At 35.9% G+C, this 26,786-nt stretch overlaps 1 pseudogene; it reads left to right on the top strand.

Moving 5' to 3' along the window:
• Positions 1-667: 667 nt before the first annotated feature.
• Positions 668-3,875, top strand: LOC125812358 (E3 ubiquitin-protein ligase UPL5-like; annotated as a pseudogene).
• The last annotated feature ends 22,911 nt before the right edge of the window (positions 3,876-26,786 follow it).

Below are 26,786 nucleotides of genomic sequence, written 5' to 3'. Positions count from 1 at the left end.
AGATCTCTATGTTTGTGTGTAAATTTATTTGTGAAACTCGTACTGTATTTATAGATGCAAGACTTCTCCTTCTTTGAGTCGGGGTGAGTGCCCTTCCTTATACGACTTTGCTTTCCTTGTAGACTTCCACTATGAACGGAAACTTTATTTAAGCAAGTCTTTTGTCATAAACATACTTCGTCCACCGCCTTTAATACTTTTTCTTCATGTGATACCTCTTCTCCTAATCCCAGTTAGACTCTGTGTGATAGGAACATATTTCAGTAATCGGCTCCCCGCATCTATTTCCCTATTTGTCAATCATCAAAATCTTACTCGATATAACATCTTATGTTAATATATTACTATATATCTCTATATCTTGTTCACTTTTCTCTATGTGACTTTGGTTCTTGATCCACATATAGCGCCATATATTGCATAATTCCTGTGGTTTCTAGAGCTGGTTGCTTTTGTTCATCCATTATATTATCTTTCATTTTTTTTCAATTTTTGGTATTGTTAATTGGTCCTAGACTCTCCACTTTATTCAATAGTTTAGTAGATTCATATTTCATTTACATATTAGGAATGATGGTAGACTATGGTCATGTCTTCGGTTGAGGCCGGGGGCGAGGGGAAGTAAGGGTAAGGGGGTTAAGGTTTCTTCTATGCTGAGAGTAGGGTCATGGAACACAGGGTCGCTAATGGGAAAACCCATAGAGTTGGTGAAGATCATCAAGAAGTGGAAGATACATATACCTTGTGTCTAGGAGACCAGATGCGTAGGTACCAAGGTGAGTGATATGGACAAGTTTAAGTTATGGTATTCAAGAGGCTCAAGGGATAGAAATAAAGTAGGCGTTCTAGTGGACGAGGACTTTAGGGAGTGAGTGGTGGAGGTTAGGAGGATCAATTATAGGATCATGACGATTAAGCTAGTCGTTGGTAGGATAAATTTGAATGCCATTAGTACTTATGTGCATCAAGTGAGCCTAGATGAGGATGCCAAAAAGTTTATTTGGGAGGATTTGGACGAGGTAGTGAGTGGTATACCGAACACCGAGAAGATTTTCATTGGTAGAGATTTTAATGGCTATATTAGGTCAACTTCAACTGGGTTTGATTAGAAGTCAAATGCATTAACAATAAAATATGAATAACATTGCACAAACTTAAAATAAAAAAAGAGAAATGAATTTGAATACAATATAAGAAGGAGATCTTTAGATGATGTTTTAAGAAAGATTTAATGGATTGACTATATTGTGAATAGTAAAAGAATTAATAGAGAAATAGTTATATTAAGAAAAACGACGATTACTAACTTTTAGCTAAAAAACTAGAAAAAAAGACTTTACATAAGAATAGACATGAGAAATTTCTTTCTTTTTTTTTCAAAAAGAAGTAAGGCCTCTTATAAAGTTTTGCTTTAGCCCACAAATGTTATTGAGCAGCCCCTGTCACATGATTACCACGTCACAATTACATTTGAATCCAATTATACGATGACATTTATAATAGAACTTAAATACTTTTATCATTGTATTTTTCTACTCAACTCATAAGGAGGAGGATTTTTCATTTGATTTTGCACGCATGGTGCCAGAGGGAGGGAGGTATACGAGGGATAATGGTTGAGACTTAATAGGCAAGTTAGGGAGGGGTGGTGGAGGGAAGGCGACAAATTTCACTATATTAACAAAATAATGTTGTTGATTCCCTGACCGGAGACTCCTCATATATCATTGCTTTAAACACATCAGATATCAAATTCAAACAATTCTTCCTACTCCCAACTTCCACTGGCGCCGCAGCTACACCATAACACAACATCAAACACAAGTTTGATGATTATGCCACTACCACGAGGGTCCGAAAAGATGAAACCATCTCTCTTTATCTGTCAGCTCTATTCAATTCTGCATTTGTATGTTTTCGGCGGAGAAACTCTAGTCTGTCAAGCTAATTCCTCAACTCAATTGCCTCAGTTAATCATAAAATTCAATGGATCAATGAAATCTGACCAATCCAATAGACCTTTAGAGTATTATTTATCGAGCAACGATCACACTACGGTGGGAAACAACTTCATTTGGCCCAAATGATACTGAGCGTGATATCCAAAACAACGACACCATGTAACTCTTTGGGAAACTGTGAAGCACGTAGCATATATATGAATTAAACTTTCTTATTCATGACCTATGCAACTACAATGATTATCGAGCGATTAATTATAATATCTCTTAAATGACGAAGATTCTTACCATGCTTCTCACAATGACCCTAAAGGATGATACTAGTGGATCTAATGCATATTTCCTAATATTTAGTCACACCTCTATTCCTGCAGCTATGGTAAAGATTTATATATTTCCTTCTATATTTATCACACAAGTTACTCATGGATGCATTTTTCAATTTATAGATTCATGTAATACATGTTTCCCCACCCCATAACAATATATATGGAATGTGCTCCTATATTGTTAGAGTTCTATAAATTTGTGAGAGGGGTTGCTGGTGTTCATGCTGCTTTGTATATTTTTTAGGAGTATTTTAGAGGCTATGATGGAGTTGTATGATGTTAGGGATGTGATAATATTATAGGATATTTGACATTTGTTCACGAGTTGGAAACAAGTTTAATTGAGTGTGTGATCAGTTCAGTTTATAGAGTTATATATGAGGTTGTGAAGTAAATGAGTTTATCAAGTTTATACATCCCATGAAGTGTGCAATATGCCCTCAAGAAGCATTAGGTTCTATGATTAGTTTCCCTTAATTGAAACAATGTAATAGTGAAGCAGCAAGGCAAATATTTGAGATGCACAATTACAAAAAATAGATTGAAGATATGCATCATGTATTTTGTAACTTGGACAAATTAGAGTTGTGTCTAATGAAAGAGGAAAGTGAGCTGGATTTGATAAAAAATGAAGAGGTGAACCTATTGTACTTTATTGGTTATTGTTTTTTTTAGTTTTGAAAGAGTTAAGAAGAATCTCAAATCTCGTATATAGGCAGTTTTCTCCTATATTGTTCGAGTTTTGTAAGATTCTAAGAGGAGTAGTGGATGTTGATGATGCTTTGTATATATTTTTCTGGGGTATTTTAGCTGAAATGATGAAGGGGTATGTCAATGATGTGAAGTGTGTGTTAAGATTGCAGGATGTTTTCCTTTTGTTCACGAGTTGGTAACAAGGTTATAGCATGCTTTCGAATTGAGTGTGCAATCAATTGAGTTTATATAGTTATTAAGTTCATGCATTTGGTAAAGTGTACAATAAGGCGTCAAGAAGCATTGGGCAGTCCAGTCAGTTTCCCTTCTTTGATACAAGATGAAGCAGGAAATGAAAGATTTGAGATTAAAGGTGTGCATCGTGTTTTTTGTGACTTGCTGGAAAAATTGGAGCTGTGTCTAAAGGAACTGGAAAGCCAGTTGGTTTGGTTAACAAAGAAAGAGATGAGCCTATTGTACGTTAGTCCCACTATCTTTTAATTCTAATGGAGTTAGAAAGCATTTCAAAGTTGAATAAGGGATTGGAGGATATGTATAGGGAGAAAATGAGGCAAAGAAGAGTTGCATTCTGCTTTTTGATAGTTAGACTGTCAAAATTGTCTAGAGATTATCTGTGGATTCTTGAGCACATAGAGGTTACTCAGTTAATATAAGGCAATGTTTTTCCTTGAAGATGCATCGAGAAAGGAAAGACAAGAATGAGGAGCTATACAAGATGTTCATTTGTAGGTCCCATTTGTTGGAAGAATTATTTGAGGAAATTGGACATGTGGATCCTTGATCGGTGCGAGGAAATTTATTCCTACAATTTAAGAATGAATAAGAAAGCACCAGGCCCGATAGCTTCTTCATTCAAAAGTTGCATAAATAATTGGCCTCACAGGGACCTAGGACTCACATGTCCAATATACTCAAATGATTCTTCAAACAAATGAGACCTGCAAATGAGCATCTCGTAAAGCTCCTCGTTCTTGTGTCTCCCTTCTCAAAGCATCTTCAAGGCAAAATGCTGCCTTATCTTAAAATGTGTTACTTACCTGTGCTCAAGAATCCACTGATATTCTATAGACTTTTCTGAAAGTTCACCTATCAAAAAGCACAATGCAACTCTTCTTTACCTCAAATTCTCCCAAAACATTTCCTCCAAACTCTTATAAAACTTTGAAATGCTTTTAACTCTTTTAGAATTAAAATATACCGAGACCAACAACATACAATAGGCTCACACCTTTATTTGTTTACCAAACCCAGCTGGCTTTCTAGTTCCTTTAGACACAACTCCAATTTTCTAGCTTGTCACAAAAAACATGATACACACCTTTTTCCTACTTTATCTTGCATCAAGGAAGGGAAACTGACCGAACTGCCCAATACTTTTTGACACCTCATTGCAAATTTTACCGGATGCATGAACTTAATAAACTCACACACATCACTCTCTGATAACTGTATAAACTCAGCTGATTGCGCACACAATTCTAAAGCATGTGATAACCTTGTTTCCAACTCACGAACAAAAGGAAAAGTATCATGCAATCTTAACACACACTTAACATCATTGACATACCCCTTCATCATTGCAGCTAAACTACTCCAGAAAAATATTTACAAAGCATTATCAGCACCCACTACCCCTCTTAGAATCTTACAAAACTCGAACAATATAGGAGAAAACTGCCTATATATGGGATTTGAAATGCTTCTTAACTCTTTCAGAACTAAAACAAATGGAATGCATATATATTTCCTTGTTACCAAAACCAACAAGAGTACAATAGAATTACATCTTCTTGTTGTCTTTCCAGTTTCTTTAGACACGACTCAAATTTGTCCAGCAAGTTACAAATAAACATAATGCACACCTTCAATCTTTTTTTCGTAATTGTGCATCTCAAATCTTTCCTTTCCTGCTTCACTGTGACCTTACTTCAATTAAGGGAAACTAATCGGACAGCCAAACTCTTCTTAGCAGCATATTGCACACTTTAAGGGATGCATAAACTGTGAAAAATGATAAAGTTGATTTTTGGAATATCATAGATTTTCTAGTATAGTTTCTAGGATAGTCTAGTGTAGTATCTATAATAATTATCTTAAAGAAATATCTAGATATTATAGAGAAGTTTCCTTGAAGAAATTTCTAGATATTCTTTAGGGTCATTGTGAGAAACGTGATAAGCATCTTCATCGTACGAGCGATATTAGTAGTAGAATTAGTCACTCGGTAATCACCTTTTCTAGTTAATGAAGGAGAAAGGCCATCATCTGTAAATTATTAATCATTCTTAATTGTGGGTTCATATTGTTAAGTTTATACGGCTCGGTCATAAACTTAAAGGTCTTGCATCTTCTCAATCCTTTTATAGAAGGTTTGGGGAAGTTCAGCTTGAGATTATTCTTTGAAATTAGTTCTGATAACAACTTTGTGTGGTGTTCCTCACCTGACATTATATGTTATTGTTGGTCTTTTGTTTTGTGAAAATTTCTCAGGTGAACAATGTTACCTCTTTCCAGAGGAAGACAATTGGCTTGGCCCTCTCTACAATTCCAACTTTAAGGTTGCCTTAAGTACTTGATAAACTTGATCATAAAAGTGCTATACGGGGTGGAAATGAGGATTTAAGTGAAGACGAGTTTAGGTGTCTGATAATCTTGCTTTTTACTCTAATGGCTCTTGAGATTTTTTCCGAATTGGTTTCTCAGTAAAATTTTTAGTTTTAGATGAAACTCTTGGACCCAATAAACCAGATTTCATTTTATCAATACTCAATCAGTGAGAGACAATCTTCAAACTTGTTCATCTCTTAATGGGGAATCCTCCAATGCAACCATTGGTAGACTACAATACTCAATCAATTTAAACAAGCATTGAAGATATAATATTATAAGTTGGTCTTTGAGTTCCAATGATCCCACCAAGGTGTAAGAAAGGTGAGTCGTTCTCTATATGGATGCATTTAAATTTCTTCTTTCACCTTGATCCCCGAATACATAACTTTTAGTTTTAACATTATGTGGACATATATTAAAGGGAGATGCATATATCACCACAATGAATCTGTTCTAATTTTAGAGAATACATGTACTAGTGAATGTTGTAATTTATTTATGTATTTGTTTTGTTGTCTAAATACCTTTATGGCATTTTCCAACTTTATCGATAAACTAATCATTGATTTTGAATTCTCCAACTGGATAGAGGTTTTTTCCTTTTTAGCACAACAATTGACATAGAATATTCATGATTCTTTATAGAGCCTTGAATGAGCTGTGTACAAAGAGGCTTACATCAGACCAAAGGATATTTTCTAAGGTGTTGTCGGTTGTCTTCTTCTTCTTGTATACTTTTATATCTTTGAGCACCATGAGTATAAAATCCAAAAAGTTATAAAATCCTAGGGGTACATGGACCTAACCTCTGATACAAAACAACAAGGATAAACTAAGCAATCTATAAAAATGCTAAATTACGTGCCTACATGACCTAGTGGGTTGGGTCTTGACAGTGCTCCTATATTCTTAGAGTTTTATAAGCTTGTTAGAGGGATTGCTGATATTCATGATTCTTTGTATATATTTTTTCGTAGTAGTTTAGCATCTATGATGGAGCGGTATGATGTAAGGATTGTGTTTGTATTACATGATTTTTCCATTTGTTCATGAGTTGGAAACAAGTTAATTGAGTGTGTGATCAGTTGAGTTTATCAGGTTATGAGGTAGTGATGTGAATGAGTTTATCAACTTTATACATCCCGTGAAGTGTACAATAGGTTGTAAGATTAGTTTCCCCTTTACTGAATCAAGGTAAGAGTGTAGCAGGAAGGAAAAGATTTGAGATGTAAAATTACAAAAAATAAGATTGAAGGTGTGGATCATATATTTTTTAACTTGTACAATTAGAGTTGTGTCTAGTGAATCCATTGTACTTCATTGATCTCAGTATCTTGCAATTCGAAAGGAGTTAAGATGCATTTCAAAACAATGTAAGGGCTTGGAGGATATGTTTTGGGAGAAGATGAGGCAAAGAAGAGTTGCATTCTGCTTTTTGATAGTAAGACTGTCAAAAATGTGTAGAGATTATCCATGGATTCTTGAGCACATAGAGGTAACTTAGTTAATATAAGGAAATCCTTTTCCTCAAAGATTCTTCGATAAGGGAAATTCAAGAATGAGGAGCTATACAAGATGTTCATTTGTAGTCCCATTTGTTGGAAGAATTATTTGAGTCAATTGGACATGTGGATCCTAGATCACTGCGAGGCAATTTATTCCTGCAATGTAAGAATGAATTTAAAAGCACCAGGCCCGTAGCTTCTTCATTCTCAAATTGTATAAATAATTGGCCTTGCAGCGATCTAGGACTCCTATGTCCAATGTACTCAATTTATTCTTCAAACAAATGGGACCTGCAAATGAGCATATCATAATACTCCTCGTTCTTGTGCCTTCCTTCTCGAAGTATCTTCAAGGCAAAACACTGCCTTATCTTAATATATGTTACTTCCTAGAATTGATATTGAATTTTTAAGGCTCAAAAGTCCATTTATGAGTCCTAACGACGGTTGGTAGTTGTTCTTACGGTCCGTCGGTTGGATCCAAAGGATTTGGGTCCCAAAAGTCAACTCGTAATACTCTACCAATGACTTGACTGGAAGGATCGTCGTCCAACCTACGTTTAACGACATGTTCCCGTCATTATAGAAAAGCCAACAGAGCAAATTTTGGGTCGAAAAACTTTTTCGCAGTAACTTGAGAATTCCCATCCTAGTCCAGATTTGGACGAATTCGGAGTTAGTGAGGTCTAGGGAAATCTGGTAACAAATGAGAGATCTAATAATGAATTTGATTGCATGAGTGGATATCTAAGACGTAAAATAGCTTGTACGATTTTATGAAAATGAATTCGGGCGAGTAGAACTCTCAAAACTGATCTTAGCATGAACGGGTAGTTTCTGAGTGTCATGGGTTGAATGTGTGTTGTGAAATTGGAGGTTGAAACTCTTAATTCGGCTCACTGTTTCCATGCAAGCCGCCAGGGCGGGATGGGGTCGGCATAGCAGGCCAGTCGCAAATTAAGTCGAAAATAAACCCCAAAAATGCCATTATTATACAAACTACGTTCTTAAGGGTTAGGAGATGAACATGGGCGACTTCTTCACCATTTTTTACCATTTTTTAAGCTAAAGGTAATGTTTTAACTCTTCGAATCAGTTTTTTGATCCATATAATGTAAATTCATGGGTAATTATTATTGGAGAAGGGTTTTGGAACTGTTTTGGATGGTGGAAAAAAGCCCTAGCTGCATATTAGGATCATGGGTTTGGCCTAAGGTTGATGATTTTGATTGTAACCGAGTAATTAGGCCTCGTTAATTGATCCTCGCATAATATCGATTGTTTGTAGACCATGAACAAGCGGAAAGAATCCGGAAAGGGAAGAATCAATTTTCTTAGGAGGGTTCAAGCTTTGTTCGAGGTAGGTGATGGTTTGATTTCTTGTTTGTGTGATGTATGCTAGCAATTGCTTCATTGTAATACATGTATGTATGCGGATGATGCACTATTGATAACACCTAATGCAAATGAGTATAAATGAATGATTGTATTCCCTGAATCAACACTTGATTGTATGATTATGAGAATGTACATTGTGATTGTGATTGTGGCTTGTTGAATGGATCGGGTGTTATGTTCCAACACACTAACTTGGATTGAGTGCCACGTTTTGGTGCATATATGGGATTGGGTGTCACGTCCGGCACACTAACTTAGATCGGGTACCACGTACCGGTACACTAACAGTTTGAGTATGGGTTCCATGAGAGGACCATTGACTTGTCATATAGATATATTATTGAGAATGTGGAATTGTACATTGATCTTGAAATAATGACTGATATTGTATATGTTCGGTATATGCTTGTATTATAATGTTTTGGTTACTTGAATATGTTTTACTTATTGGGATAGCCATGTGATCCTACCAGTACACTCTAGTTGTGTACTGATACTGCATTTGCTCTTTCTTTGTTCAGTACAGGGCATCTTCAGGCGGGTACTGACAGACCTCGTTTAGAAGATCAATGATTGGGATCGAATTCAAGGGTGAGCCAGTTCTTCTAGGCTTCCATGAGTTCTCGTTATGTTTAGTCCATTCTATTCGGACTTAGACTAGTATTTTAGTTATTCTTATGTTTAGTTTGGGGTTGCACCCATTTTCTTAGACTTTTGCTTAGTAGATGTTTTGGTACATTGACTTTCAGGTTCTAGGCATTATTTCTGCAATTGTTTTGATTAGACTTTCAGAGTTTATTGGAACTCCTTATTTTTCCTTTAGTTATTTAAACATGCTTCTGTATCTTTAAATGCTTTAGTTTTCGTTAATTTGGTTAGTTGGGTTGCAGTAACGGTTCTCCCACCGGAAGGTTAGTGTGAGTGCCAATTACGACGGCTCGAGTCGTGACAAAGTTGGTATCAGTGCCCTAGTTTCATTGATTTCAATGTACCAAAACGAGTCTAGTAGAGTCTTGCGAAATGGTACGGAGACGTCTGTACTTTTCTTCGAGAGGCTATAGGACTTTAGGAAATTTCTTTGTTTTTTTGTCTCCTTTCATGCTATAACTTGGTTCCAATTGGTATCCGGTGATCCAAATTGGTATCTAATCTCATTGACTCTTCTGTCTGCAGATGGTTAACACTGGGTTTAATGGCGTCATGCATGTAGCTCCTGTCAATGCACCAGCTGAGGAATCCACAGTAAGAGGTCGCTGTCGAGGCAGGGGTAGAGAAAGAGCAGGGGGCAGAGGCCGAGAAAGGATAGCACCTACTAGGGATGGAGCTCCGGTTGAGAATGCTCCCAGAAATGAGAATTCTCATGCGTATCATGAAGAGATAAAGGAGAATGTTGGGCTTGAGAATGATGAGGATGTTGGACAAGCGGAAGAGGTGCATGCTAAAACTATAGGTATTCCTCACTTAGACCCAGTGTTAGCTCAACATATTATGTCTTTCCTGAAAGGATTGGCTGGTCTTGGAATTCTTCCCGCAGTTCAAGCAACTCAAGCTCCCGCTAATCCCCCTATTGCTATCACTGTCCCCAATGTGGGTGGAACTGTAGGTATTGAAGACTTTTTCCGTCCTTTGTTGGGTCCCGTAATTATCGGTAATGAGCATCAGATGTTGACTAAGTTCTTGAAAATGAAACCGCCTGTGTTCTATGGTTCCGAGAGTGAGGACGCCTATGAGTTCATTCTAGATTGTTATGTGAGGCTTCATAAGTTGGGAATTGTCCATCAACATGGAGTAGAGTTTGTGACTTTTCAACTTCAAGGTGAGGCTAAGCAGTGGTGGAGAGCTTATGTGGAGTGCAGATCTTCAGCTTTACCCCCACTCACTTGAACCCAATTTCATTCTTTGTTCTTAGAGAAGTATGTGCCCCGGACTTTTAGAGATCGTAAGAAGGATGAGTTCATGGCTTTGGAGCAAGGTGGTATGTCTGTGGCTGCTTATGAGGCTAAGTTTCATGCTTTGTATAGATATGCCACACAATTGGTAACTACTGAGGAAGAGAGTATCTGACTATTCGTTAAGGGACTAAATTCTGAGTTGCATGTATTGTCTGTTCATACGACCTCTGCAGTAAAAATATTCAATTAGGTGACTGATTTTGTGAAAATGGTAGAAGGAGTTAGAGGTGACGGGCAGTCTAAGGCTTTGGCTAAGAAAGCTAAGAATACAAGTAACTTTCAGGGTTCTTACTCTAGAGGTTCAGGGAGGCCGACACTTGCAGCCCGGCCAATTCGGTTTGTTAAACCTGCTTCTATAGGTAATTACTCAGGAACTCCACCTTAGAATTTGATTTAGGATAGGCAGGGAGCCGCACCTTCGACGGGTAGCAGGCCATCTTTCGATCGCACTTGTTATAATTGTGGAGAACTTGGGCATATGAGGAGAAATTGTCCCCACCCGCGCATATTGTATTCCGCACAGCAGAAGACTAGAACTTTGGTACCTACGGGGGATGGTAATAATGGTCGAGGACGTCCACAAGGTAAGCGAGGAGGAAATTAGCGTGCCCATGGAGGTCGGGGAAATGGTAGTAGGCAGAGGTACGGTGCAGCCAAGCAGGGAAGTCGCCCATCATGATGACAAGGGTCAGTGTTATGCCTTTCCAAGCAAAACTGAAGTGGAAACGTCTAATGTAGTGATCACATGTACTATTCTTGTTTGTGACCGGATGACTAATGTATTGTTTGATCCGAGTTCTACTTATTCTTATGTGCTTGTTCAGTTTGCCTTGGGATTTGATATGATTTGTGATGTACTTAATGCCCCAATCCATGTTTCTACCCCAGTTGGAGAGTCTACCATAGTCACCCATGTCTATCGTGCTTGTCCTATCTTGTTTAAGGGTTTCAGACTTGAGCTGATTTGGTGATTTTCGATATGAATGACTTTGATATAATCTTAGGCATGAATTGGTTGTCCCCATATTATGTTTTGTTAAATTCTAATATGAAATATGTGACTCTAGAGATCCCCGATAGGGAAAAATTTAAGTGGGAAGGGTTGTACAAGCCTAAGCCAACTAGGATCATATCCTCCATTCTAGCTTGGAAATTAGTGGGCCAGGGTTGTTTCGCTTATTTGGCTCATATTCAAGATGTTGAGGTTGAGTCTCCCTCTATTGAGTCTATTCCTATGGTGTCTGAATTTAGAGAAGTGTTTCCTACGGATTTACCCAGTATGCCTCCGGATAGAAATATAGATTTCTACATTAATTTGGAACTTGGTACCCGCCCCATTTCCATCCCTCCATATCGCATGGCTCCGGTAGATATTGAGAGAGCTTAAGGCTCAAATCCAACAACTTATTGATAAGGGTTTCATCTGCCCTAGTGCATCCCCATGGGGTGCTCCCGTCTTGTTTGTTAAGAAAAATGATGGTAGTATGAGGATGCACATAGATTACCGGCAATTAAATAGGGTCACCATTCGAAACAAATACCCATTGCAAGGCGCATTAGTTTTCTCTAAGATTGATCTAAGGTATGGTTACCATCAGTTAACGATTAGGCATGAGGATGTACCTAAGACGTTATTTAGGACCCGCTATGGGCACTATGAGTTTTTAGTAATGTCGTTTGGGTAAACAAATGCGCATGTGGCTTTCATGAGTTTGATGAATGGTGTTTTCAAACCCTTTCTTGATTCATTTGTGATAGTATTTATTGATGATATTTTGGTTTATTCGAAAAGTAAGTAAAAGCATGCCGACCATCTTCGTATTGTATTGGAGGGAAACAAAACTTGTATGCAAAATTTTCTAAGTGTGAATTTTGGTTGACTTCAGTTGCCTTTTTGGGGAATGTAGTTTCAAGGGAAGGGGTAATGGTAGATCCCCAAAAGATCGAAGCGGTTAAGAATTGGGTTCAGCCTAGCTCTGTTACTGAAGTTAGGAGTTTTGTGGGGCTCGCTAGCTACTATATTTGATTTGTGAAAAACTTTACCTCTATTGCCTCGCATTTGACAAGGTTGACCAAAAAAGAGGTACTTTTTGAAATGGACTAAAAAATCTGAGAAGAGCTTTCAAAAGCTCAAGACTCTTTTGTCCACAACACCTATTCTAGCACTACCGGTGGAAGGTAAGGATTTTATTGTTTATTGTGATGCTTCCCATTCGAGTTTGGGTGTTGTGTTAATGTATGATAAGAATGTTATAACTTATGCATCATGACAATTGAACATGCATGAGAGGAATTACCCAACACATGATTTAGAGTTGGCAGCAATAGTATTTCCTCTTAAGATCTGGCGTTATTACCTCTATGGTGTCAAGTGTGAGGTGTTTACTGATCATCATAGTCGATAACATGTGTTCACTCAAAAGGATCTGAATTTGAGACAACGAAGGTGGATGGAGTTACTCAAGGATTATGATGTGACCATCTAATATCATCCGACTAAGGCTAATGTAGTGGCAGGCGCACTAAGTCGGAAGGCGGTGAGTATGGGTTGTCTAGCTTGTTTGAGTGCATCCAAGCGACCTTTGGCTAAGGAAATTCAAACCTTGGAGTCTAAGTTCATGCAGTTCGGCATCTCAAAAAAAGGTGGGGTGTTATCTAGCATTGAAGTAAGGGCCACGTTCATTGAGGAGATCAAGGCCAAATAGTTTGAGTATGAAAGTTTGAATGAGCTTAGAAAGAAGACAGCGTCTGGCAAGGCACAAGAGACCACTCTTGATGCGGGGGTTGTGCTCAGCTTTAAAGGAAGGATTTGTGTTCCTAGAGTGGGCGACTTGATTTCGAAGTTATTGACAGAATCCCATTGTTCGCGGTATTCCATTCATCCGTGTGTGACCAAGATGGACCGAGATTTGAAGCGACTATATTGGTGGCTGGACATGAAGAAGGATATAGCGAAGTTTGTGGCTAGGTGTCAAAATTGCCAACAAGTAAAATATGAGCATCAAAGGCCGGCAAGTTTGCTTCAGAGAATGCCAATTCCAAAATAGAAGTGGGAAAGGATAGCTATGGATTTCGTAGTTGGTCTTCCCAAGACTTTGGGGAAGTTTGATTCTATTTGGGTAGTAGTTGACAGATTGACTAAGTCGACCCATTTTATTCCAGTCAGAATAAATTACAATGTGTAGCAATTGGCTAAGGTGTATGTAAAAGAGATAGTAAGGCTGCATGGGGTGCCCCTTTCTATCATCTCAAATCATGGTATGCAATTCACATCCAAGTTTTGGAGGAAGTTACATGATGAATTGGGCACACAACTCACTTTTAGTACAACTTTTCATCCGCAGACGGACGGTCAATCGGAGAGAACTATCCAAGTGTTAGAGGACATGTTGAGGGAATGTATGATTGACTTTGGAGGACATTGGGATAAGTTCATACCTTTATGTGAGTTCTCTTATAATAACAGTTACCACTCCAGTATTGATATTTCACCATTTGAGGCACTCTATGGGAGGGGATGTAGATCACTCGTAGGATGGTTTGAGGCTAGAGATGTAAAACCTTTGGGGGTTGATTTAGTGAAGGATGATCAAGATAGAGTGAGGAGCAATCAAGCTAAGCTTTTAGCTGCCCAAAGTAGACAGAAAAAGAATACAGACCATAAGGTAAGAGAAATGGAATTTCAGATTGGTTAGAAAGTTCTTCTTAAGGTGTCACCGATGAAAGGGGTGATGAGATTCGGCAAGAAGGGCAAGCTTAGTCCTCGATACGTTAATCCATTTGAAATTCTTGATTGTGTAGGGCCAGTGGTTTATAGATTGGCCTTACCTCCTAACCTATTGGGAGTTCATCCGGTATTTAATATGTCCATGTTGAAGAGATATCATGGTGATGGGGATTATATCATGAATTGGGACTTAGTGGTGTTAGACAAAGACCTCCGGTATGAAGAGGAACCAATTGCAATTCTTGATCGTAATGTCCGGAAGTTGAGGTCCAAAGAGATTAAATTCATGAAATTCAATGGAAGAATCATCTAGTTGAGGAAGAAACTTGGAAAACCGAGAAGGACATGCGAGACAAGTATCCCCTTTTGTTCGATGATTCAGGTACTACTCCACGCTCACTTTAGCCTGTTTTTGCTAAGTTTGTCACTAGGGGACGAGTGATGGGTAAATTGGTATCTATTGTAATGACATGTTCCTGTCGTTATAGAAAAGCCAACGGGGAAAAATTTTGGGCCAGAAAACTTTTTCGTAATAACTTGAGAATTCCTAGCCTAGTCCAAATTTGGATGAAATCAGAGTCAGTGAGTTCTAGGGAAATCTAGTAATAAATTAGAGATCTAATAATTAATTTGATTGCATGAGTGGATAGCTAAGACGTAAAAGAGCTCGTACGACTATACTAAATTGAATTTGAGCGAGTAGAACTCACAAAACTGATCTTAGTGTGAACGGGTAGTTTCTGAGTTTCATGGGTTGAAGGTATGTTGTGAAATGGGAGGTTGGAACTCTTAATTCGGCTCACTGTTTCCGTGCAAGCTGCCAAGGCGATGCCACTTTGGCGGGTAGGGGCCGCCATAGCAAAAAGGTCATTATTCTGCAAACTTCATTTTTAAGAGTTAGGAGACGAACCAGGGCAACTTTTTGACAGTGTCTCACCATTCTTGAAGCTAAAGGTAAGGTTTTCACTCCCCGAATACATTTTTCGATCCGTAGAACGTAAATTCATGAGTAATTGTTGTTTGGGGAGGGTTTTGGAACTATTTTGGATAGTGGGAAAAAGCCGTAGCTGTATATTAGGATCTTGGGTTTGGCCTAAGTTTGATGATTTTGATTGTAATGGGGTAATTAGGCCTCGTTAATTGATCCTCGCATTATATTGATTGTTTGTAGTCTAAGAACAAGCGGAAAGAATTCGGAAAGGAAAGAATCAATTTTCTCAGAAGGGTTCAAGCTTTGTTCGAGGTAGGTGATGGTTTGATTTCTTGTTTGTGTGATGTATGTTAGCAATTGCTTCATTGTAATGCATGTGTGTATGCGAATGTTGCACTATTGATCACACCTAATGCAAATGAGTTAGAATGATTGATTGTATGTCATGAATCAACACTTGATTGTATGATTATGAGAATGTATATTATGATTGTGATTGTGATTGTGGCTTGTTGAATGGATCGGGTGTTACGTTCCAACACACTAACTTGGATCGTGTGCCACGTTCTGGCCCATGTATGGGATCGGGTGTCACGTCCGGCACACTAACTTGGATCCGGTACCACGTACCGGTACACTAACCGTTTGAGTATGGGTTCCATGAGAGGACCATTAACTTATCATATAGATGTATTATTGAGAATGTGGAATTGTACGTTGATCCCGAATTAATGACTGATATTGTACATGTTCGGTATATGCCTATTTTATTATGTTGTGGTTACTTGGATATGTTTCACTTATTGAGATAGCCGCGTGATCATACCAGTACACTGTGATTGTGTACTGATACTGCACTTGCTCTTTCTTTGTTGAGTACAGGGCATCTTCAGGTAGCTACTGACAGACCTTGTTTAGAAGATCAGTAATCGGGATCGAATTCAAGGGTGAGCCAGTTCTTCCAGGTTGCCATGAGTTCTCGTTATGTTTAGTCCATTCTATTCTGACTTAGACTAGTACTTTAGTTATTCTTATGTTATGTTTGGGGTTGTACCCATTTTCTTAGACTTGTCGTTAGTAGATGTTTTGGTATATTGACTTTCAGGTTCTAGGCATTATTTCCGCAATTGTTTTGATTAGACTTTTGGAGTTTATGGAAACTCCCTATTTTTCCTTTAGACATTTAAACCTTCTTCCATATCTTTAAATGCTTTAGTTTTCGTTAATTTTGTTAGTTGGGTTGTAGTAACTGTTCTCCCACCTTAGGGTTAGTGTGAGTGTCAATCACGACGGTCTGGGTCGTGACACTATGGCCCGTTGGTTGGAGTTGTCATTCACAGACTCAGAAAACTCTGATATGGCAGTCTCTAGTAAAATAATCTTAACTTTTTATTCTGAACATGAAATGAGGCAAACTTGGTGACGTTGGAAAGAGGACTCAAAGAACTTTAATTTGGTAGGTAATATGCCACCTAATTCAGTATGTTCTGGGAGATATGATCGTTTGAAATTGACCTAAGTATAATTTTTTGTCAAAACTTAATCGGTAATAAAGCTTTCAACTCAACATTGAGCCAGGGGTTCTTGTGACCTTAAGTCATTTCCAAATTCATTCCCACACTAGAATTGACCTTAATACGAAGAACAATTAAGAATCACTTGGTACAACCTTATACTCAAATGAAGAATGCTTCAAGTCTTATTTAAAAAAATTTGGGATGTTATAAATACTCTAGTAACCTACATATTAGAAAGTTCAATTAGTAATTTTACTCAATTAACTTTGCTCTTCTTCATATTATTATTATAATGCGAATGAAGATGAATAGTTGTAAGTTTTTATTATTGTATAGATATTTGTTTGTCAATTTTTAATTAATATTCTAAATTTTGTCACAGTGGAAAGGTATAATATTACCTATAGTAGATTTTTCATAGCTATGAGATATTGTCGCCCCTAAAATCTATAATATTGTCTATCTATTAGAAATCAGTCACAAAATAAATAAGTGAATAATCTCTTTTTTAACTTTTAATTAATAAAAAAATTGTTTAATGAATAGAAATATAGAATGAAGAAAACAATTTCATTTATGTGTCGTATTATAAAAGCTCAAAAGTCAAACTCGTTTTTCTCTCTCAAATCTCATTAAATATTATTGAAATAAAAAATATTATTACTTTAACTTTTCTTAATTTTTGTAAAAACAAATTCACATCTTCTTTTTTAATTCTCCCAATAACATATCTATGTAGTTGAAAAGGTCACTAACATAAATCAATGAAGCCCAAAAACACATTTTCCCGTTATCAACCCAACTAATCAATTCATAAAACCTTTTCTTATTCTTTACGTATTCATCCTTTTTTATCCTCACTAGATTTTGTACCTTTTTAATTATTTTCTTGCCTTAATATTTCACAGAAATTAAAGATAATTTTATTTATTTTGCTCACCATTTAACGCTATTAATCACTTTTTCCTAATAACTTTCTCTATTCCTTCTTCCAGATGTTACTAAATCTATATATTTATATTTATATATATACTAGTTTTGATGCACGTGCATTGCACATGATTATTAAACCATGTACCACACTGATTTTAAAATAATGTGAATATTACTAAATAAGAAAATTAAGTAAACAATTATTATAAAGTGAATGATAAAGTATAAATTCCTATGAATAGTGTATGTAATTTTCTTATGATTACAACCAAAGGTTAGCCACTTTTAAAATCTCTTAGTTACACCTCTTAAATATACTTTCTCCTCCCTTCCCCATAGTGCATTGCTAATTTATTATTCTATTGTTGGAGTTCTTACTTTTACTATAATATAATACAAATAAATATTGATATAAAATTAGGAGATATACTAAATTTGATGTTTTTTGTTGGAGAATTAGATTAATTTAACATTCATGTTAGAGAGTGTTCTAATTTCATTGAACTTTTCGATTGTCAACGTATGTAAATTAAACATGAGTTTTTTAGAAGAATGGAATAGGAAACAGAAAAAACGTAGTTGAAAAATGTAAGGAAACTCCTCCATTTATAGTTAAAATAGTGTAGTATTAGCATGTGCATATTGATTCGTGCCATAAAACTTACAACACTTTAGAAAGGTCAACTCATTAGAAAAGTCACAACTCTTTGGAAAAGTCGTAACCATTCAATGTGAAATGGTGTCTTATTTTAATATAATATAAAAATAAGATATAATATTTTAGTATAGAAGATATACTAAATTTGTTGTTTTAAGAATAAGAAGAACAATGAAAAACTTTTTTAAAATGTAGTTTGAAAATTTTAGGAATCCCCTCTTTATATAGCCAACAAAGGGTAGTGTGTGAATTTTTTTTATTGTGACTTGTAAAAAAAGTCACAATCCTTCAAAAAGGTCACAACATATCGAAAAGTCATAACCCTTTGGAAAAGTCTCAATCCTTCGAAAAAGTCATACCTCTTCGAAAAGTCACAACCCTATGGAATTTTCACAACACTTTGAAAAGGTCACAACTCATCAGAAAAGTTATAACTCTTTCAAAATGTCACAACCCTTCAATGTGAAAAGATGTATGTCTTTCATATAATATAATATAATATATAGAAGATATACTAAATTTGGTATTTTAAGTTGGGGTATTATTATAATATAATGTTTAAGTTAGGTAGTTCATTCTTTTAAGATAGTGTAGATAAAAAAAAGGATAGATATAGATTTGTCTAATTTTAATTTGATATGAAAATTTTAAAAATAAAGAAAACATTGAATTTGAGGATCATTTGTAGAGTATATAAAAATGTACCCACAAAAAGTATTGTAATTGCATAATTGAAGAAATCTCACTGTCTTACTTGTTTTAAGAAGAAGAATCGAAAACTTACCAAATTTGTAGTTCAAAAGTGTGAGAAACCCCCTCTATTTATAGACAACAAAGGATAGTATGAAAAGATATTTATCGTGCCTTATCAGATAAGTCATAACCCTGCAGAAAAATCACAACCTTTTAGAAATGTCATAACTAATCGAAAAAGTCATAACTCTATAAAAAAAAGTCACAACCTTTCGGAAAATTTACTAACCATAAATGTAGAAAGGTGTCAGCTGTTAATATAATATAGAGTAAATAAATAAATATAATATGAAATATAGAATATATACTAAATTGTGTATTTCAAGTTGAGGGTTTTATAGTAATTTAACTTTCAAGTTTGGGAGTTCATGCTTATAAGGTAGTATGTGTATATATATATACATAAAATAAAGTAAAAACATAGATAAGGCGGTCTGACGCCTCTTTATGGTGTTCATTCATATTTATCTTTTTTCTCCTTTTTCATCATATTTTCTTATTTAAATCAATACCTTATAAATAATTTATTAATGGAGGTTCATTTACAATAAAAACTCTTCACATGCAAATTTACAAGAAGTAATTACCCATAACTCACACCTCTCTAATTTTCACTCTGACAAAATTTTATTTTTTATAACCTTCTTCTAATTATATAACGGTAATATTTTTAAAAAATATTTTAATTATTTTTTCTATATATATATATATATATATATAAATAAATAATTTTTTACATATAATATTTAAGCTGGATAATAAAAAAGTTAGGTGACGTGTTTAATTGGGCTGCATCACTATTTATCCCCTCTTTTTCCCATAATTTTGGCATTCTTTTGTTACTTTCCGTACATAACTTAATTTTCGTATATTACTTCTTTGACAATTGACTAAATTTACTGATACATATTATTTTTTTAAGTTTGAGGCTTCTACAATTTATTAAATTAGGGAAAAGAGGTCTATCAATTCTCGACGCAGCATTAAGGACTGATTTAAGCGGGCGAGTAAACAATTATTTGTTGGTTATGGACTAGAATCATGGTGTGGTTTCATCATTAGCTTTTAATCCGCAAATTACTTTGGCAAATTTACTAAGTCAACATGTTATGTTAGTATACCTTTTGCATTCTTTATTGATCACATTTGGCCAACTTAGTTATCGATTACATTTAATCACATATATTTATGATGGTTGATAAAAATTATTGGAATTATATAATCAAAATCATATGATATGAATAGCTTTAAAAGTAATATACGCAAATATTTGAGTGTATTTCAGTAGTAATTGTTGGAAATAATATTTCAAAGTTGGAGTAGGAATACTAAGTTGATTAGGATTTGTTATTTATGGTATTTACTTATTTATGTTTAATTAGGATTTGTTAGTTAGAGTAGTTTCTAGTCCTAGTTTAATTTGATTCTTACTTTTATAAATATGGATGTTACTAGTTATTTTCAATATACAGAAAATATACATAATAGATAGAATTTGAAGCAAGATTCAAGAACCTTTGAGTTTATAAATCAAATATTTTCCTTCAAAATGGTATCAGAGCTTCTACAATTCCGATAGAGAATCAAAGAGCTTCTGCTGCCAGTGGGTGGCTATGACTCATATATGCCGCCTGTTTGACCAATGATCATGTTGACAAAGGCTAGACAAATGATATATGCATGAAAAACATGCCAAGAGGAAAGACTTACAAAAATATGGCAGATTAAAAGATGTGCAGCTAAGCACAAGAGGAAGGAACTCTTCTTTAAATTAAAAGTTAGAGAAAGTAAAAAAATACAAAAAGTAAAGGAGTTGATGGGAACGGCATCAATGAGAGTTGGAGAGAAAGTGCTCTAATACAAAAAATTTTAAAAAAAACACAAAAAGAAAAGGAGTTCATGGGAAGGGCATCAACGAGAGTCGGAGAGAGAGTGCTCCAATAAAAAAAAAAGAGTTGATGGGAAGGGCATCAACGAGAGAGTTGGAGAGAGAGTGCTCCAACACAAAAAAAAAACCAAAAACAAAATGTGTTGGTGGGAAGGCATCAACCTTGGAAGTTGGAGAGAAGTGCTTCAACACAACCAAGAAAAAAATATTGTGAGTTAGAGAGAAAGTGCTCTAACACGTGGAAGTTGGAGAGAAGGTGTCACGACCCAAAATGGACATGATGGCACTCGTCTTATCCCCACCAACACAAGTCAGTCTAAACCTCAATCATTACGATAAAGTGTGAAAATAAACTATAAAAAAAAATCTAATACTTTAATATAATGCAGAAATTCATAATCGACTAAAAAATACTCCCAAAATCTGGTTATCACATGTACAAGCCTCTAAAGTGTTACAATTGATTCAAAAGAAAAATACGGTCACAAATCAAATTGTTTCTAGAGTAGAACAAGATCATAAATATGAGTAAGAAGGTCCACTAAGATGAAAGACAACTACCTTACAAATCTCCACAGGAAGCCTCGGAAAAGAAGAGAATAGAAAGTATCACAAAGATCCAGGCTCATAACCTACAAAAATATAGAAGCAAGGGGTGAGTGCCAAGCCACACAGTACTCAGCAAGTAAACTCCTAAACAGAAGCTAAGGGAATAGAATACGGATACTCCTTACCACCCCAACTGAACCTCCACAACTACAACCTGCATAAAACCAGCCCAACCTAACAGTTCACAGTTAACATAACACATAGCTCAACAACAATACTCTAACAATTAAATGTCCTCAACAACAAACTCCATATTCATCAATCACAACTTCCATAGAAAGGCACTCAAAAGATCAGCAACACACAAGATTAAGTTCATCAATAATAAAAATGTGCAATGCAATGAAATGCAATGTCAAGTATACTAATGCATGTCTGACCTAACGATACACACCCGTTGTATCTCAGTTCAAGATCCCTGGGGACATATCTGTCCTTGCATCCGTTGTGGCACGCGACACGTCCCTCGATAATAGAATCCATCGCAGCGTCTGATACGTCCCTCAAAATATAGTATCCTTCACGGCGCGCGACACGTCCCTCAAAATGGTACATCCTCTTTAATTTCTTACTCTTTCTCAATTCACATAACAGTTGTCACAATCATGTCTCAGAACAATGCAAATGACATGTTCACACAAATAATGAGGAGATGACCATTTTCATAATAATACACAATTCACAACAACAGAATGATTAAACAAGCCTTTCTAACCATTCTCAACATATCACACACCAACAATTAATCAGATTTCCTTTTATTACCCCTTTTTCATCATTAGAATTAATCAATATGGACAAGTCAACCCATCACCAAGTCTCATTAACCCCAAACACATATTACAAGGAAATACACATACACTTAACAAGGGTTTAGAAATCCACTTGCCTCAAACAATCGAGCAATTACTTCGGGACTTGAATCTTCCCCTTTCATTGAACTTCCAAGTCAATGCAATCTATTCAAATAGATAATCACAATAAGCTTTCGAAACTAACAACACTCATATTGCTATATGTCTAGCCTAGACCCAAAAACTCACTCAAATTTATATCAATTCTCATTTTCTTAAATTTTAAGTCTAGGGTTATGACTCAATTCCTCCAAATATCATGAATCTAATTATATTAATATAACACAATACACCTAATATTTAATTAGGTATATCAATATATCAAAAATTGAATTGATGATTAAATAAAAAAAAATTAAAGCTAAAATTAACTGATTAAAAACCCACTGGCGCACCACGAAAATAATTTGCTGAACAAACCTATTCCTAAGGTTCAACCTATATTCAATATGGCACCCAATATTAATAATAATCAAGATCCTATGATAAGGCATAATCATTATATAATGATTGGGTCATAAATACCCATGAACATTTTTGTCCCCAAGTCCTAAAATGCTACCGCTACTGCAACTCTAACATGGAAATTTCTAATACTTTTTGTTTCTTTCTCAACTTCAATAATATCATATACCGACTATCCATGTATACAAGTGCAAGAATTAAGGTTTGATTATAATTTTACCTGAAGTAATGGAATCATGTTGACACCTCGGCCTTTTGTCCGTCAATTTCAAGCCGCAATTGGCTTCTACAATAACTAGTACTATATTAAACCGTATAAACTTATTTTAATATATATGTGTCAAGTGGTATATGTATTAATAAATTATGGACTTGACTCATTAACCATCAACTAAATAAATAAATTATTTAATAAATACATGTCAGTTAAGTAACCATAGTTATCGAATAGTTCAAAATTCCCATAACCAACTCCCCCGACCAATCATAACTGGCTCGGAACAAATATCGGGAGGGCTAAAATGGTAGTTTTATAAATTTTTCCAAAAATGACCTTCCGGATCATTACAGAAGGTGCTCCAACACAACTAAGAAAAATAAACAAATGAGAATTGAAGAGAAGTACTCCAACGATTGAAGATTAAAGAGAAGTACTCCAACAATTGAAAGATTGAAGAAAAGTACTCCAACAATTGAAGATTGAATAAAAATACTCCAATACAACAACAATAACAAGAAGAAAATGACAGGGGTATACAACTTGGAATTACGGGAGAATGTTGGAAATAATATTTCAAAGTTGAAGTAGGAATCCTAAGTTGATTCAGATTTGTTATTTATGGTATTTACTTATTTATGTTTAATTAGAATTTGTTAGTTACAGTAGTTCCTAGTATAATTTTTTGGGTGAATTCAAATAAAGTATCTTCACATTTTCTTAAACAAAATTTATATATGTTACGACCCAGACCGCCGTGATTGGCACCCACACTAACCCTCTAGTGAGAGAACTATTACTACAGCCCAACTATGTAACTTAACGATAAGCTAAACACTTAAAGATACGGAAGCAAGTTAAATGTCTAAAGAAAACAGTAGTTTCCATAAACTCCGGAAGTTAACAAACAACTACCAAACATTTGCGGGAAAAACGCCTAGAACCTGAAAGTCAATGTACCAAAACTCTAATAATGTCACGTCTAAGAACAAGGGGTGCAACCCCGAAAGCGAAAGCATAACAACCATCTAAAGAACTAGTCTAAGTCCGAAGAGAATGGACTAAACAAATGAGAACTCATGGTATCCTGGAAGAACTGGCTCACCCTTGAATTCGGTCTTCGATCAATGATCTCCTAAATGAGGTCTGTCAGTTGCCGCCTGAAGATGCCCTGTACTCAACAAACAAAGAGCAAGTGCAGTATCAGTACACAACCACAGTGTAATGGTAGGATCACACGACTACTCCCATGAGCACAATATACAACAATCAATCACAACACAGTAAGCAAAAACATACATAATATAGTTCAGTTATCATTTCAGAGCAACATACAATCTTTCATTATCAATTACAAGTAGACAAGAACATAATAATCACAAGTGGTCCTCTCATGGAACCTACACCCAAACTGTTAGTGTGTCGGAACGTGACACTCGATCCAATATATGTGTCAGAACGTGACACCCAATCTAATATATCTGTCGAAACGTGACACCTGATCCAATATATGTGTCGGAACGTGACACCTGATCAAGTCAGCACAACCACAATCACAATCATAATCACAATCACACCCATAAATAACAATGCTCATAGTCATACAATCAAGCAATGGTTTCATGGCATGTAATTATTCATATACATTTACTCATTTGTATTAGATGTGATTCACATTCCTTGTTCTCATATATGCATGCATACGACAAAGCAATTAACCAGCATATATCACACAAACATGAAATCAAACCATCACCTACCTCAAAATCATGCTTGAATCCTCCTAAGGCACTTGATCCTTCCCTTTCCGAATTCTTTCCGCTTGTTCTAGGTCTACAAACAATTAATATAATGCAAGGATCAATAATTAATGTCTAATTTACCTAGATTATAACAAACCCAATACCCCAAGACCAAACCCATAATCCTAATATGAAGCTAGGATTTTTTCCCACCATTAACTTTAGGCCAAAACCCTCCTCCAATGATAATTACCCATGAATCTAAGTTCTACGAATCGAAAAATGGATTAGGGGAGTAAAATCCTTACCTTTAGAACCAAAAGTCGTGGAAAACTGTCAAAAACTCGTCCTGGGTCGTCTCCTAACTCTTAAAAATGAAGTTTGCAGAAAAATAATGAAATTTGGGTTTTTCTCCAACTTAATTCGCGATTGGTTCGCTACAGCGGTCCCCCAACCACTACAACAGCCCTGCCCTAGCGGGATTAATTCTCCCCTGGCGGCTTACACAATGACAGAACCTCAGAATTTGAGTTCCAAGCCCCCATTTCACAACACACCTTCAACCCTCTACGTTCAAAAATTACCTTTTCACGCTAAGATTAGTTTCAGGAGTTCTACTCGCCCAAATTCGATTCCGTAAAGCCATACGGGTTCCTTAACGTCTTAGTTATCCACTCATATAATCAAAATTATTAATAGATCCCTGATAATTACCATATTTCCCTAGATTTACCTGACTCAGATTTCATCTGAATCTGGAGCAGGCTACAAATTTCCAAGTTACTACAAAAAGTTTTTCTGGCCCTAATTATTTCCTCATTGTCTTCTTTATAACGACGGAAACATGTCGTTACAATAGATACCAATCTACCCATCACTTGTCCCCGAGTAAAAAACTAGGAAAAATGGGCTAAAGTAAGAGTAGAGTAGTACCTGAATCATCGAACAACTGGAGATACTTGTCTTGCATGTCCTTCTCGATTCCCCAAGTAGCTTTCTCAACTAGACGATTCTTCCATTGAACTTTCATGAACTTAATCTCCTTGGTTCTAAGCTTCCGGACATCGCGATCAAGAATTGCAATCGGTTCCTCCTCATATTGAAGGTCTTTGTCTAACAAACACTGAGTCCCATTTTATGACGTAATCTCCATCCCCATGATACTTCTTCAACATGGAAACATGAAACACTGGATGAACTCCAGATAAGCTAGGGGTAAGGCAAATCTATAAGCCACTGGCCCTACACAGTCAAGAATCTCAAATGAACCAATGTATCGAGGACTAAGCTTTCCCTTCTTACCGAATCTCATTACCACCATTATGGGTGACACTTTTAGAAGAACTTATTAAAAGATTGGGTTATGATTCTCTAGAGTCAGTGTTCATCTCTCCGAATGAGCTCCTCCTTAAGACCATTTCATCAAAATCAACTACTAAAAACTAAACTTTCGAATTAAACTTTGACAGATCTATAAATCAAGAGTATTATCAGGTCACAAACTAAGTCATGAATCCAATCTACACTGAAACTCATTGGACTATAACACAACCATCATGACGAATTTTTTCTCACATAACCAAAATAACATTCTAAATCAATACCGGCTACAATCAAAAGTGAACATGAACCAACCACCAGATACTCATAATGTATAAGCCATCACAGATCTTATCAAGATTCCTTCTCACAACACAAGCTTTTCACGAAATTAAGTTCTAAAAAGTTTATCTTTAGACATCGGGTACTCATCATGGGAGGATCAAACTTATCTAACCCAAAGAAGAAAATGATCATGTAACCACCCAGCAAGCAATACACCTAAGTATACTGAACCTCTAACAACACTGTCAGGATGCTAGATCAGTAGATGTGACTATAGACAAACCTTAAAAAGTTTAGCAAAACTAGAGCCTATGGTCCCCACATCCAATCAGACCTAGTCGGAACGTGACCTCGACGGTGAGATGAATATTAAAATTGTCGTACAACTATAACTATTCATGGTAGCTCTTCTATAAGT

This window comes from Solanum verrucosum, unplaced genomic scaffold, assembly GCF_900185275.1.
Source record: "Solanum verrucosum unplaced genomic scaffold, falcon-dt-bn FXZP01000145.1, whole genome shotgun sequence".
NCBI classification, from domain to species: Eukaryota; Viridiplantae; Streptophyta; class Magnoliopsida; order Solanales; family Solanaceae; genus Solanum; species Solanum verrucosum.
Note: the sequence above shows the minus strand (reverse complement) of the source record. Positions and strands in the feature narration are given on the sequence as shown.